The sequence below is a fragment of the Sabethes cyaneus genome, chromosome 3, assembly GCF_943734655.1.
Source record: "Sabethes cyaneus chromosome 3, idSabCyanKW18_F2, whole genome shotgun sequence".
Lineage (NCBI taxonomy): Eukaryota > Metazoa > Arthropoda > Insecta > Diptera > Culicidae > Sabethes > Sabethes cyaneus.
Window position 1 is genome coordinate 234,290,093 of NC_071355.1, and position 16,197 is coordinate 234,306,289.

General features: G+C 44.4%; 1 protein-coding gene across 10 annotated transcripts in view; it reads right to left on the reverse strand.

Annotated features, from left to right (window-relative positions):
* LOC128743934 (uncharacterized) overlaps positions 1-8,132 on the reverse strand; it is a 150,976-nt gene extending 142,844 nt beyond the window's left edge. For 9 of the 10 annotated variants that reach the window (XM_053840645.1, XM_053840646.1, XM_053840644.1 and 6 more), the window contains exon 1: positions 7,636-8,132. The gene's annotated coding sequence lies outside the window, so the exon portion shown is untranslated. The remainder of the gene's footprint in view (positions 1-7,635) is intronic. The other variant, XM_053840638.1, reaches the window with a different exon arrangement.
* Positions 8,133-16,197: the final 8,065 nt, after the last annotated feature.

Below are 16,197 nucleotides of genomic sequence, written 5' to 3' on the forward strand. Positions count from 1 at the left end.
AATTTGTACGTTATGCACTACATCACCTGCCATGAAATGACCGAAATAATCAACCTCGTTATGCCGGTCACTGCATGCCGTTAATCCAGTATGACTCACTCAGCGTTAGGAGAGATGTCGCCAAGGGATGTTCCATCAGCGACCTACCTACTAACGTCCTACATTGACTGTCCTGAACTTTTCACTCTTTTGGTCGTAAACATCGGAAGACGTGCACTCCCGTATGTTCCTCGATATAGGGAGATCCAATACAAACTACGGGATGCATGAACCAGTAATAAATATGTGTCGTGTTTTTGAGAATTACTTCGAGTGCTTCGATTTTAATTTGTGTAGATGTGTTATTAAAAACAATTTTATAAGAGCGTTATCGGTCTGATGTTGTAAATAATCTTTGTATTATCTGTAAATTAATCTAAGTGAGTCATTGGGGTTGTTTTTAACCTGTTGACTGTATATAAATAAATATAAATAAATAAATATAAATAAATAAATATAAATAAATAAATATAAATAAATAAATATACCCAGTCTTGAGCAGTCTTCGCTCATACACAACTTAGGGAGGAAGCTGCGAGGATGGGACTTTAATTAAATGGATTTGAGGGGGGCTCTGGAAGCTGCAAGGCTACTGAGTCTGTTTTTGACAAGCGAGCGGTCGCGGGTTGGCATCTTAGGAGAATCAGGTCATTCGAAGTCAAAGTGACTTTGACATGGGTTTATTTTCAGGCTACTCATCACATTTCTTTCATGATGTATTTTATATAACCCCGATGAAGCTTCTTTGTCACTCTTATAGTTAGTGTACTGGTCAGAATAATGCACTGAGGACTCGCCAGGGATCGTTATAACTAAAGATAGCACTAGTGTGTGACGAAAGACTCGGTGAAGTAGAATAAGCTTGAGAGTAAGAGTATTAAGAGATCCGGCAAGAAATATACCAGCTGAAGAATGATAGAGCTGCCAGAAACAACCAACTCCCGACAGAATTCTACAAAAATGGCCAAGAACTTCTAGCAATGGCAGTTCTCTGGATAATTTGAAGAATTTGGGAAGAGGAGGAACTACCGCAACTACCGTAATTACCGCGGTATTACGTTGGTCAACACCACCTACAAGGTGCTCTCCCACATTTTGTTACGTCGTCTATCCCCAATAGCAACAAAATTCGTAGGGCCGTACCAGGCGGTCTCGATGGGGACCCGTGCTACTACGGATCAAATTTTTACTCTCCGGTAAATTTTTCAGAAATGTCGGCACGCATCATATTTTCGTGGATTTCACGATACAGTCGAGCATAATGCATTATGGCAGATAATCCACGAGTACGGTTTTCCGGACAAATTGGCGCGACTGATCAAAGCTATCCTGGAGCGAGTGATGTGTTACATGCGGGCACTCTCGAGTCCCTTCAAATCGCGCAGTGTTGGGGCAAGGGGATGAACTTTCCGGTAAGTTGTTCAACATCGCTTACTTACTTAATTGGCCTAACGTCTTACGACAAGGCCTACGCAACATCATCTTTCTACCTATTTCGATCCATGGCTGCTGGTCTTCAGTTCCGCGCGCACCCAGTGCTCGCCAGATCTCGCTCCACCTAGTCTTGCCATATCGCTCACTGTGCCCCTCTTCGTCTTGTTCCTACCGGATTCGACGTGAAAACCATTTTTGCAGAATAGTTGTCCGGCATTCTAGCAACATGGCCTGCCCAGCGTATTCGTCCAGCTTTAACCACTTTCTGAATGCTGGGTTCGCCGTAGAGACGCGCGAGCTCGTGATTCATTCTTCACCTCCATACACCGTTCTCTTGCACTCCGCCAAATATGGTTCTTAGCACCCGCCGTTCGAAAACAACGACTGCTCGTAGGTCCTCTTCCAGCAGTGTCCACGTTTCGTGCCCGTAGAGGACAACCGATCTAATTAGCGTTTTGTACAGTGTGCACTGTGCAGTGTGCTCAGATTGTTCGACCGCAAGTGTTTGTGGAGTCCGTAGTAGGCCCGACTTCCGCTGCTAATACGCCTTTTAATCTCACGGCTGGTATTGTTGTCCTCTGTTGCCAGTGAGCCAAGGTATACGAACTCATGGACTACCTCAAACTCATCCCCGTCGATTACCACGGTACTGCCCTAGCGGACAGTACAGTTAGTCTGGTGTACTGATCTTCAACAGCATGAAATGTTCTGCCGACAGCATCGACGTCGTCAGCAAAGCAGATAAATTGACTGGATTTATTGGAAATCGTGCCCCGCATTTCGATCGCCGCTCGTCTTATAACACGTTCAAGCGCAATGTTGAATAGCAGGCAGGAAAGACCATCTCCTTGTCGAAGTCCCCTGCGAGATTCGAATGGGTCCGACACTCACACCGAGATTCTCACACAGCAGTGGATCCCATCCATCGTAGCCATAATAAGTCTAGTAAGCTTACCCGGAAAACCGTTTTCGTCCAACATTTCCCATAGCATAGCCATTCGTTGAGTCTCTGATAGAACTTCCGTGAGTCGTGAAAGCGGAACAGCTGCTCGAGTTCTTCGCACTCCTTCTCCTCTTAGGAGCGCTTCTTCTCCTTGAAGAGTCGGGTTTGCTGCCTCCGCTTCTGTTTGAATCGCTCCACATTCTGACGGGTGGCTCTACGAAGCATTAGTACCTGCGCTGCGTTCTTCTCAGCCAATAGCAGACGGCCTAGGACGTTCTTCGCTACGGCGTTAATGGCTGTGTTCACGGCATTCCAATACAGGTATATCTCGATATAAGACAGCCTCGTTATAAAACAACCTCGATATAAGACAATTCGATATAAGACAATTTTGTCTTATATCGAAACAAATCCCTTTGACATAGCTGATAACGATACCAGAGCTGATTTTCCATTCTGAAATCGATGCCATGAAGATGATCATTATTTCAAAATACCCCAAAAATAGTAAAAAAATAATAGTTCAAACAATAATAAATAGTTCAAAAACCGTAAACACATAACACAGAGCAAAACTGGCGTCCGCTAATGCATTTTTTTTTTGAAAAAACCATGTTTCGATATAAGACAATTTCGATATAAGACAACTTTTAGAAATTATAAATTGTCTTATATCGAGGTATCCCTGTAGTCCTCAAGAGGGGCTTCATCCAGCTCACCCTCTTCCGGCAGCGCGGTTTCGAGAGATAACGCGTAGTTTTCGGCGACATTCGGTTGCTTCAGTCGTGCTAGATTATACCGTGTCGGACGCCGGTATCGTATGTTGTTCACAACAGATAGTTTTTGATGTATCCTTACCATCACTAGGTAGTGATCCGAATCGATGTTAGTGCCCCGATATGTTCTGACGTCGATAATGTCTGAAAAGTGCGGACCATCTGTCAGAACGTGGTCGATTTGTTATTCTATCAACAAATATCGCTATTGATGGTGTGATCCGGCGAGTGGGCAACGCAACGAGAGTAACGAGTAGCCAAATATATGATAGGAAGAGGTTCCAGAGATAGCATCGTTTGCCTCTCATGGACAGAAACTATTAACGGCGATGAACTGGAATTGGTTGATGAGTTCGTATAATTGGGTCACCGTCGAAAACAGTACGAGTAAGATATTCAACGACGCATTCAAACTAGAAATCGAGCCTACTTTTTCCTCCGCAAGGCCCTTCGATCAAGGAGCATACGCCGCCGTAGAAAGTTGACGATGTACAAAACGCTAAGTTAAGACATCTACGGATTCTAGACAGTAACTTTGCTTAAGGAAGACGTACGTGCACTTCCGCATTTGAACGAAAGGTGCTGCGGACTATTTTTGGCGGAGTACAAACGGAAAGCGGAGAGTGGAATAGGCGTATGATATGAACCACGACTTGCAGGCACTACTTGGAGTAATTCTAATTGTACACCTGACGAAAGTCAGGAGACTACAGCGGGCTGGCCACGTCGCAAGGATGCCGGACGACTGTGCATGCACCGCCATGTACCAGGAATAGAGGGGCCCAACGTGCTATGCTAGATCAGGTTGAAGCCGGCTTGCGTGTATCGAGACGCGCAACGAATTGGCGACCCGACTGGGTAGCCCAGGACCGAGTACAGGGAAGAGGAATTCTTGATTCAGCAAGAGCCGCCCCGGCTCTCTGCTGCTAGAAGTGGGCAAGCATGTATTTAAATTTCTAAATAGCCTATTGAGATAAATATGAATCATAATATTAAAGTGCCACTCCAGATCGATTGACAGCTGTTTTAAAATTTCTATTATAGTTAATAGGGCAAAAAACTAAATGGCGATTTTTAGAACAAAGGACAGGGGCTGAATTAAAATCCACACTATCGTGCATATTTTTCCACGTACCATACGGCTGGACTCTTATTGATATAAACATAGAAAATTTGTTGTTCTTGCTGGTGACATTGTCAAAGTAGTGTTTAATCCTTCGTTTTTAAGATGGATGCATACAAAGAAACTTTTCTCGTTTAAAATGCCATCACAGATAAATTTTTCTTAGCAATTATTATTCTCCAATGGCCAAAGTTAAACCATTGGCCTAATTAATTGGGCATTAGTTGTGAAACAAGTTCAACAAACAAAAGCCCTGTAAATCTGTAATTCTTTTCTTTCCACATATGCCCGAGAAATTCAACAGATAACAATCATAAAACGATTACAGTTTCACACTGCGCCGTTCCGGTGGTCCTACTGCACAATAAATATGGCGTCGCAGTCGTCGTTATTTCTTGATTCATGCCAGGCCAGGCCACCATCATCATCCGGGCACATGGGAATAGAGGAGCTGCGTTCGGTTGATTTTGGCTGACGGTGTAAAATTTGTTCATCCTCGTTTCATCGTCGTCGTCGTTGTCGTTGTTGTCGTCGTCGTCATCGTCACCGCCGCCGCTGCCATCATCATCATCCGCCTCAAATTTCCGACTAGCTTGGAGATGTGCACACTGGTTGGTTTGTACATACGATACGACGAAAGAGAGTACTCACTCGCCGAGTGGAGAAATGGGTAGTTGAACTTCGCTGAATTGATTGAAGGAAGAAGGCCAAAATTAAAACCGATATATTCGCAATTGGGTTCCGGGACCGGGACCGGGAGATTCGGGAGCGATGACGACGACGACATAGCATGTGGCAACAACTGGCAAGATGTGCTGTGCTACGACCTATAGAGGGCAGGCACAAGTATGGAGCTGAGGATGGGAAGTTTAACTTCTGCCTAGCGAATAAAAGAGAAATGCTCTCAACTCAGTTTAGCTCGGTCGCCCAATCATCGCCAACTGGCCAACAGGTGAGACGAAGTGAGCGGACCGAAGAAGATGAAACCTGCAGAGAATAGGTGTAATAAAAATCGAATCGATTCCAGTGGAAGATAGCCTTTTTCTTCGCGTCAGATATCTGTCCATCCAAGCTAGAGACACGTTTAGCAGGATAGGTTCACCTACGCTGGGCAAAAGCGGGGATCGTTTTTGAAAAAAGAATAAACTAATTATAGCGTGTTTATTACTTAACTAAAATACATGCAGAAATCCGTTTTGGGTACCTTCCAAAAGATGTGATTGAAAAATGCTCTGAGGCAAAATGATTTCAAACAAGCTCCAATACTTCCATCAATAACGCAGCAGATATCGACACGCAAAGTCGCATAGATTGTGCGCTTCGATTACTCCGCCATTTGCGCCGATAGATATGAGCAAATTGACGATGGGTATGAGGCGAGAAACGGTCATACACACGAAACCTCTTTCGAACGCCTACCAGCCAGCCACTAACCGCGGCTGCTTTGCTTTGCTGCCCTCTTCTCGATGATTCGACCGCAGGTTAACTGCGATCTGATGGACTGGTGATATGGCTGGCTGGCGTGTAGCCCAGACATATGGAAAAAAAAATATAAATGAACGCAACGTGAGGTAAAGGGTGGAAATACGAAATCCATCCACAAAAACAAGCGATCGCAGTGTTGTCGGAGCCAGCTAAATGTGAAATCGAATGAATTATTGCCGACTAGCAAGGGGCATTACAGTTGTGGATTGACCAAGTAATTGTTACTGTATTTCTAAAATATATTTTTTGCCTTTTTTCGAATCGATGTTATCTTCAAGTAGTTTAAAATTTCAGCTTCAGTTATGTACTGCCCAACAATTCACTGTTGTAAATCTATTAATCATAAAAACCTACATTCGAATCCGTGCACGTGAAATTGGATTAATAATTCTATGTGACACAAAATCTACCCGCTCCGCACAATCGATGCACCCCTCGTTGGGTTTGAACGCTTCATCAAGAACACCCTTCTTGGCCAAAGTTACACCCCGCGCGCTTCACCTCTGCCATTCCAATCAGTCGCTCGAGCACCGTCTTCCCACAGCAGGCGAGCACACATTGAATCTCTCTCGGTGCCGCGGTGCTGCTGTCGGTTCGGTGCCGCGGAAACCTGTCTCTCTCCGCCGTTTACTTCGTTCGCTTTTACAGCACACAGCACACCCAATCACCACAATAAAACATTCACCGGACTACACGCGCGGAGCGTCCCTCAGCGAGCAAGTCCCCGCTCATGCCCAACGTTCGACCTGAGTCGGGATGCCAGTTCCAATACACCGAAAGCCGCACGCGGCGTTATTTTTTTTCTTCATTATTCTCGTTTTCCAATTTTTCCCTGTGCTGACTCTGCCATGCCAGTGCCAAGCATTCGGTCCTCCGTCCCATATACACCCCCCAGCCGACATGCTGTCAGGGCACAGTCACCCTCGGCTCGGCTCGGCACGGCAACGGGCAATCAAGCCACCATTTGCAGAAAGCGGCCAGCATTCTGACTCGGTTTGCGCTGTCTTGTCTTTGGTTCCACTCTCTGAATAGTGAAGTTTGCGTCAAATACACCGGAAAGAATGACCCCAAACAAAGGGTTTTAAATTGATAGCGATACTTTATCAGATAACTTTCCTCTAGCAGGCAAATGATCTGAAAAATTTTCCAATGAGCGTGAGAGAAAAATTCAAAATATTAAGCCAGAGAATGCCAAAATATTTTAAATGTTCCCCGATTTGGCTTCTAGAAAAACAATTACGATGACAATTGGAACTGAACGCACATCCGCTGTCCGGACAATATAAAAGTACAAAGTGAATGATTTATTTACGCTTTCCTCTTTCTCTTTTTCGCTAACACGCTCTGCCGCTCGCTTTCCTGCTCTGTTGTACTTCTTTCACCCATCTCCCCCGACTCACTGCGGCTCCGGCTCCCCCTTTTATCTGTAGTACCTACTTCTTTGTGAGCCCCTTCCAATTTAACGCGATCATTACGAATTACACGACGAATCTTGATTTTATTGATTTTCTCAGAAAACTGGAAAACACCTAACTCAGCACCCTGCTAGGATACGGGGAGGGGAAACACGGGCTAGAACTGGACATGCTATTCTTGACCAAAGTGCTGCAGACAAAGCCCGAGGCAGTGTCCACGCAAGCCCCACCAAAGCTCTCCATTATTGCAAAAACATTTAAAATAGTAAGGTGCTCACCTTCATCTTGCACGATTCGGCCCTGGAAGTTTGCGACAGTCGCAGTCGGCGTCTTTTGATATGCGATGATGAATGACAGCTGCTTCCGCTTCAATAAACTCCACCAAAATTCTTAACTTAAAATATCACCATTTCTACAAACCTTCCACTGCCAATCAGAAAAAACCGACGTCAGCATCACAAAGATTCTTCTGCCATTCGAAACGACCACTGATTTGCACCAGAAAAAAAAACTATTCCAGAACTGTACAAAAATGAGTAGTTTCAAATTTCACAAAAACACTCTTCCACCTGCTCAAATCCTTCAAACTCCACCACTCAGCTATCCGTGGCACTAATCTGTACCTACGACACCAAGTTTTGGGGTAAAATTTCCCGAAAAACACTATGAAACTGTTATTTTTCACCTATATCGCTCGGATATCAAGATATTTACAGCCATTTTTATTTTTCACATCGCACGAAATGAATGTGAATTCAACACACAGCAGAGCAGAGCAGAGCAAGCAGCAGGCCACGGTACGGCAGGGCAACAAGGCATGGATGACGACGACGACGACGACGACAACGACGACGACGAAGCCGACGAGGCTGCTGGCTGGTTGGCCTGACAAAGTGGTGCAGTTGCGGCGGGGCGGTACGGTAGTGCTGGCAGGGCAGGCAGCGCGCGAGGGAAGAAGAAAAAGGAGAAAAAGAACGAGTCTCTGGCTTCTGCTTATATTGCTGATGGCAGCGCCGCCACCTTCGTCGCGCGGCTGTGGCTCGACTCTGCCTGTACTGACTGTGCTGTGACTGGTTGGGAATGGATTATTGCTCTCAGCTCGCAACTCTGTGAATGCGAACTGGCGAACTCACCCAATCGACAACACACCGCCACCACACTATAGACTATACTATACCACGAGACGACGAGATTCGGCGAACGTTGTTGCGGATGACATCGACCAGCGATAGGCGAGCGCGAGACAGCAACTGAAACTGCTGAATTTCCGTGCCGTGTCAGCCAATGCAATGGTAGCTGCTAGCTGGTAGGTAGCCCCCTGCGAATGACACTACGCCGGACGGACGAACGGACGGAACGGAATCCTTGCCCGACCGCGCCGAGCAAGAATAGGCGATTGAAGATGGTCCCATGCGCAAATGCTCGCTGCCGTTTGTTTGGGGGTTTCCTGCGGGAAGTTTACGAATGCATGGTGAAACTAGTTGCGCAAGCCAAACAGCATCGATTAATCGACCAAGACTGTAATCAGCTTTCTTAGGATATTAGAATGGTTATTATACCGATTTATGCTTACTACAACGATAAAATTTCACAGATTGTAATAGGGGCTTAAACAGATATTTTTCTTCTAAATGTTCAACAACAACAAGCAGCCAAATCCACTGTTTGTTATGCTCTGGCAAAACAACTCGTTTCTTATGAGACAAAGTTAATAAATTTTGTTGAAAATTATCCACAACACATAAACTAGATGAAAATAATAAAAAATAAAAAATGAAAAATGAATAAATATAGGGTAGATGATCCATTAGTTGCGCCACTAAGCACAATATAACTTCATTTTGCTTGTTTATTGAGCTATATGCTTCAATTAATGCTTGTGGGATATAAATTTATCAAATACAAGGTATTAGTCACAAGGCAAGACAATTGCTTTCGTTGTACGAGAAGCTTTATAAAGAAAAAATGAATTTTCCGATTCAATTATATTGTACCAACAGTTGCGCTAATGTTTCCTTAATTAAGTTTGATGTTCCTTTAATTGTGTTATTCCATATACATTGCTAGGTTGCTAAGTGAAAAAACATCGTAGCAAAACTATAGATGAGCGCCTATAGTTGTGCGCTCCAACTGCGCGTTAGATTTTGGAAAATTTGCATTTTAGCAAATAATGCTTTAATTTTAAATGGTGTAGTCTAACTACCAATACTTCTAAAAACCTGTTTTATATAATGAATGTAATGGTTTTATCTAAAATGCTACGGTGACGAAAATATGCATTAATAATGAATAGTGGCGCAACTATTGGTACTACCACAACTATTGGATCAACTACCCTATCACTTCTAAGTAAATAAGTCATAATAGGAGTAATAATTTAAATAACTAAACTAAATAAGAATTTAATTCTATAATGTGAAATTTGTTTTATGGTTACTTTATGGATATCAATTAGCACTCGCAAACTTCTTGGGTCATAAAAATGAACTGTGACGTTACTACCCAAGTAACAATAGTTTGTTTTATTCCGCTTAAGCTTCACAATCTATTTTAAGCCCTAAAGAAGATAATAAATATTAAACAAAATATGCGTTTAAGCTGATGAATTTGTTACACCAACTAAACAAGGAACAAAATCTAGTCGCTTTCCATGTTCATTCCGTTTATTCTCGTGCTTTTGGAATTGTGCACTCTAACCTTTTAAGGATAGCGCGTTTTCCGCAATTCCTTAGAAAACTGTTATTACGAAACAACTAATTTTTCTAGAACGTTTTTAACTTTTGGAAATGTTAGACATCGGAACGAAAATTGCAGTCCGAGTTCCGGTCCGGTTAACAGGTCCGATTTCGTTCTATTACGGTTCGGAAGTGCGAAGTTGTCCGGATGCAAAATTTACCAGTTTTAAAAAAAGTAGGAAAATGTCAAAGTTTTGAATGTGTGAAGCTGTAAGCTGTAATCTGTAACTTATGAAGTGTAAGCTTATTGTCTCTCCCTCACTGCTTTCTGGCTCATTGAAACCGATCATTTAAAAACTACAAGGTGTATACCTAAGGGTTGTACGAAAGGGTGACGTAGGATTATATCACTCGCTTTAAAAGGGCCAAATATGACGTGCCATTCGAATGTCCTTCTCTTTTGACATGAATGGCAACAGGCACGTAAGTTAGCGGCGTCGATTCACTGTCTCTTGCTCCGAGAAGATTTTACTAGATTGGATGCAGGAATCTAACCCCCCACATGTCAAATTTAGTTTCTTTTACTTGATTAGTTCTCAAGTTATGATAAATTTGTATTTCTTTTGCATGGGAGCCCCCCTTTCTAAAGATGGGAGGGGTCTCAATTCATCATAGAAAAAAATCTTGCCTTCTGAAACCACCACCTGTCATTATGAGCGATCAAAACGGTTCAGCCAAGCTGAGACCGTCTTTTTTCAAGTGGGATACATTTGTTAATGTGGCAGACATTTGTTAATTTTCCCGAGGGGCAAGACACTTCATAACATTATCATATATTAATCCCCCTCTTCGCGTGCGCAATGGCGGCTAGTGGGTACAACCTTTCGGAAAACATTAGTATGCCTTTGGTAACTTTATTTGCGTCAAGTTGACATTTCGACCTTTTATTGTTGTTGTGCAACTATCAATCGTACGTGAGCAGAGTTGCAAAAAGCAAATTAACATTTTTGAAAAGTGTACCCACTAGCCGCCATTAAGCACGCGAAAAGGTGGATATATATTAGGCCCTATGAAAGCCCTATAAATGTATAACTTTATAAGGCTTTAGGTTATGTTATGGATGGGAAAGGTCAATATATTAAGGTTGAAAAAATATTTCCACAGGGAAAAGTAATATATTTTCAACAGTGTCTTGCCCCTCGAAATTTCCAAAACTAAATCGATCGTTGTGGATTCAAATCCGGTTATAATCCCAGATTATAGCTTGCTTCGACCCATGCACCTTCCAGCATTGGACAAAAGGTAGGAGTCACAACGACATCTTGTTAATCGTAGCTACCTACTAACCCCCCCCCCCTCCTTTCCACTATTTCGCCGCCATTCCCAAAAAAATCCTTCTTCATTACTTTCCCTTACCGTCCCTTCATCAATTGTAGAACCATCGTTTTGAAAAGGTGTTTGACCAACTCAACCATAAAAACATCGCTGAGGGTCAAAACGCAATAGCAAGAGATTTCGTAGGGCAGTATCAGGCGGGATTTATGGGAGTCTACCGGATTTGATGCGAAAACCATTTTTGCAGGATAGTTGTCCGGCATTCTAGCAACATGTCCTGTCCAACGTATCCGTCCAGCTTTAACCACTTTCTGAATACTTGGTTCGCCATAGAGAAGCGCGAGCTCGTGGTTCATTCTTCGCCTCCATACACCGTTCTCTTGCACTCCGCCAAAGATGGTTCTTTGCACCCGCCGTTCGAAAACTCCGAGTGCTCGTAGGTCCTCTTCTAGCAGCGTCCACGTTTCGTGCCCGTAGAGGACAACCGGTCTAATTAGCGTTTTGTACAGTGTGCACTTTGTACGGGGGCTCAAATTGTTCGACCATAAGTGTTTGTGGAGTCCGTAGTAGACTCGACTTGCACTGATAATACGTCTTTTAATCTCACGGCTGGTATTGTTGTCCTCTGTTGCCAGCGAGCCAAGGTATACGAACTCGTCGACTACCTCGAACTCATCCCCGTCGATTACCACGGTACTGCCCAAGCGAGCCCTGTCGCGCTCGGTCTTGCCCGCCAGCATATACTTCGTTTTAGACGTATTTATCTTCAATCCAATCTTCTCTGCTTCGCGTTTCAATCTGGTGTACTGATCTTCCACCGCCTCAAATGTTCTGCCGACAGCATCCACGTCGTCAGCAAAGCAGATAAATTGACTGGATTTATTGAAAATCGCCTTATAACACCTTCAAGCGCAATGTTGAATAGCAGGCAGGAAAGACTATATCCTTGTCGAAGTCCCCTGCAGTGTTTGCACATATTCATCTGTACTGGAAGGGGCAAAAATCTTTTTCATCTGTACTTTTTCTTCCAAAAATCTGTACCAAAATCTGTACCATTAAAAATATTTATTACATAGAAAAATTTGGTTTGCTAGCATTAAAAAATGCACGAGTCAAATCATTTATTTGTTTCATGATGCTTAAACATGTCTCTGCTAAACTTAGACATAAATACGATTTGTTTTGTTTTAATTCATACTAAGAATTGCTTCTCTATTGATTTCAAGAAACAGCACTGAGAAAAAAGCATGAGTTTTTAACACTCATAAAAATCTGTACCTTTCTGTACTTTTTGGCAAAAATCTGTAATCTGTACCGTACAGAATCTGTACCAAAAAATTCGAAAAAATCTGTACTTTTCCAGATAAATCTGTACATGTGGCAACACTGGTCCCCTGCGAGATTCGAATGGGTCCGACAATCCACCCGACATTCTCACACAGCACTGGATCCCATCCATCGTAGCCATGACAAGTCTAGTAAGCTTACCCGGAAAGCCGTTTATCGTCCAAAATTTTCCATAGCTCTTGTAGGCTTACGCTATCATATGCGACTTTGAAATCGATGAACAGGTGGTGCGTAGGGACTCGGAATTCGCGGCACTTCTGGAGGATCTGCCGCAGGGTGAAGATTTGGTCTGTTGTAGACCGACCCTCCATGAAACCGGCCTGGTAACTTCCCACAAATCTATTGGCTATTGGCGATAGTCGTTGAAAGAGGACTTGGGACAGCACTTTGTAGGCGGCATTCAGGATAGTGATCGCTCGGTAGTTCTCACAATCCAGCTTATCACCTTTCTTGTAGATAGGGCAGATAACCCCCTCTTTCCACTCCTCCGGTAGTCGTTCCGTATCCCAATTCTTGACAATCAGTTGATGCAGACAGCCAGGCGGCCAACTTATCCGGGCCCGTTTTAATAAGTTCCGCTCCAATGCCATCCTTTCCCGCTGCTTTGTTGTTCTTCAGCCGCTGGATGGCTTCTTTAACTTCCCTTATCGATGGGGGTGGCACATCTTCGTCGCTTGCTGCACTAATGTGGTCACTTCCTCCGGTATCATGGTCTTCCACCTGCACACCTGCATTCAGGTGTTCATCGTAGTGCTGCTTCCACCTTTCGATCACCGCACGGTCGTCAGTCAAGATACATCCATCTTTATCTCTGCACATTTCGGCCCGCGGCACGAAGCCTTTGCGAGATCCGTTGAGTCTCTGATAGAACTTCCGTGTGTAGTGAAAGCGGTACAGCTGTTCGAGTTCTTCGCACTCCTTCTCCTCATGGTGGCGCTTCTTCTCCTTGAAGAGTCGGGTTTGCTGCCTCCGCTTCTCTTTGTATCGCTCCACATTCTGACGGGTGGCTCTACACAGCATTTGTACCCGCGCTGCGTTCTTCTCAGCCAATATCTGCTGGCATTCCGCGTCAAACCATTCGTTACGTCGATTCGGTGCCACACTGCCTAGGACGTTCTCCGCTACGCTGTTAATGGCTGTTTTCACGGCATTCCAACAGTCCGGCAGCGCTGTTTCGAGAGATAACGCGTAGTTTTCGGCGACCTCCGGTTGCTTCAATCGTGCTAGATTATACCGTGGCGGGCGGCGGTATCGTATGTTGTTCACAACAGATAGTTTTTGACGTATCCTTACCATCACTAGGTAGTGATCCGAATCAATGTTAGCGCCCAGATAGGTTCTGACGTCGATAATGTCTGAAAAGTGCCGACCATCTATCAGAACGTGGTCGATTTGTGATTCTGTCTGGTTGGGTGATATCCAGGTGTACCGATGATAGAGGTAATGCTGGAAGAAGGTACTACGTATGGCCATGTTCTTGGAGGCGGCGAAGTCGACAAGTCTTAGGCCGTTTTCGTTCGTTTGCGGGTGGGCGCTGAACCGTCCAATCACCGGTTTGAATTCCTCCTCCTGACCAACCTGAGCATTACAGTCCCCGATGATGATTTTGACATCATGTCTTGGGCAGCGGTCGTATTCACGCTCCATCTGCGCCTAGAGATCGTCTTTGTCATCATCGGTACTTCCGAGGTGAGGGCTGTGCACATTAATTATGCTTATATTGAAGAATCGGCCCTTGGTTATTAATCTGCACATTCGGGGGTTGATCGGCCACTACCCGATCACCCGCTTCTGCATCTCGCCCATCACTATAAAAGCTGTGTCCAGCTCATGTGTATTGCCGTAGCTCTGGTAGATGGTATGACCATCTCTATACGTACGTACCATCGTTCCTTTCCAGCATACCTCCTGCAGCGCTAAGATGTCGAGCTTGCGGCTCTTCACTTCTTTAGAAAGCACGTAGGTACTTCCGAGGAAATTTAGAGACCGACGGTTCTATGTTTCTAATTTCCAATCGTTAGTCCGTTTTCGTCGCCTGGGTCTTTGCCGATTGTTCCGATTAGAGTTATTATTATTACTTATGGAGTCCATTGCTTTGGTTTTTTAAGTGGTTCAGGCTTGCAAAGCCCGCAACCAACCCCACAGTATCGCCGGAGGGCCAACGTAGCTCGAAGGAGCCCTCCTCCCCTGTCAGAATACGACCTTGGTTTCCACCGGGGTTGGTTACCCGATCTCCACCGAGGTTGCTCGGTATCCCGACTGGTACCACGAGGAGGTAGGGGTAGGAGTTGCTAGGTAAGAGGCTGTGAACCACTGTGGGGTCTATTTTATGCCCAGTGCACAAGGCACCGATGGTACGCATTGCCAAGCCGTTTACCAGCCTCCCATCGCACACCTGGCGAAAGTTGGGAGAATACGGTGGGCCGGCCACGTCGCAAGGATGCCGGACGACTGTGTAGTGAAATCCGTTCTCTTCAAGAACCCCACCGGCACCAGGGATAGAAGGGCTCAACGTGCACGATGGCTCGACCAGGTTGAAGCCGACTTGCGTGTGTCGAGGGCGACACGAATTGGCGACGAGTAGCCCAGGACCGAGTAGCGAGTACAATGGAATGAATAAGTAAGGAATGAATTCTTGATACGGCAAGAGCCACCCCGGCTCTCGACTGAATAAGTTAGTAAGTAAGAGGGTCAAAACGAGATGTTCTCGTGCAAGGTGTTGCACAATGGCGTCTTGTCCGACCCTATACAGCTATCGTTATGGATGAGACAGTAGTTGGAGCAAATGATAGCAGACCAAACGGAGGATTGCATTGAAATCCTCTAACGATGAAACAGCTAAATGACCTCGACCTAGCCGACGACATTGTTTTGCTCACACAATGCCGAAACGATATGCAGAGTAAGTTAGGTGGCCTCGCCAAGAGCTCTCAGGTAGCAGGTCTCACAGTCAATGTGGCAAAAACTAAGTCTATGCTAGTGAACACTGACAATCCCACCAACTTCAGGGTAGCAGGACAACAAGTTGAGTAGGTAAACGCCTTTCAATATCTTGGTAGCCAGACAATGCCCGATGGTGGACCAAGACTGATAAAGCCATCAGGAAAGTCAAGGGTGCCTTTGCAGGTCTGCGAAACATTTGGCGCTCAAACCAGATCACTCTTCATACGAAACCCAGAATTTTCAATTCAAACGTTAAATCTGTACTGCTTCGCCTGCGAAAGGTGGTTGTATCAATTACATTGATTGATGCAACAAGTAAATTAACCTAAAATAGGGAAAGAACCTCATTTGAAGGGGTTCCTGGAATAGAACAGATTTATCCGTACAGTCTCATAGCGTTCACTTAGTTACTAATGAAGTACTAGCATTGTATCATCGTAACTACAAAAGATACAGCAAAACTTTATTCTGCAAAACTGTAGATAATAATTAGTTCTACAAATGCCGCATATTTTAAATTTTGATCGGTTGAGACGGTACTGTCAAATGAATCAAAATTGACTTCAGACCTGAACAATTGACCGTCCTTAAGAAAAACCCATGTCGACCCGAACAAAATGCTGAAAAGTTATTTACTGTCATCAGAATAAATAACTAGGTACCTCATGGCTGAACTGCAATG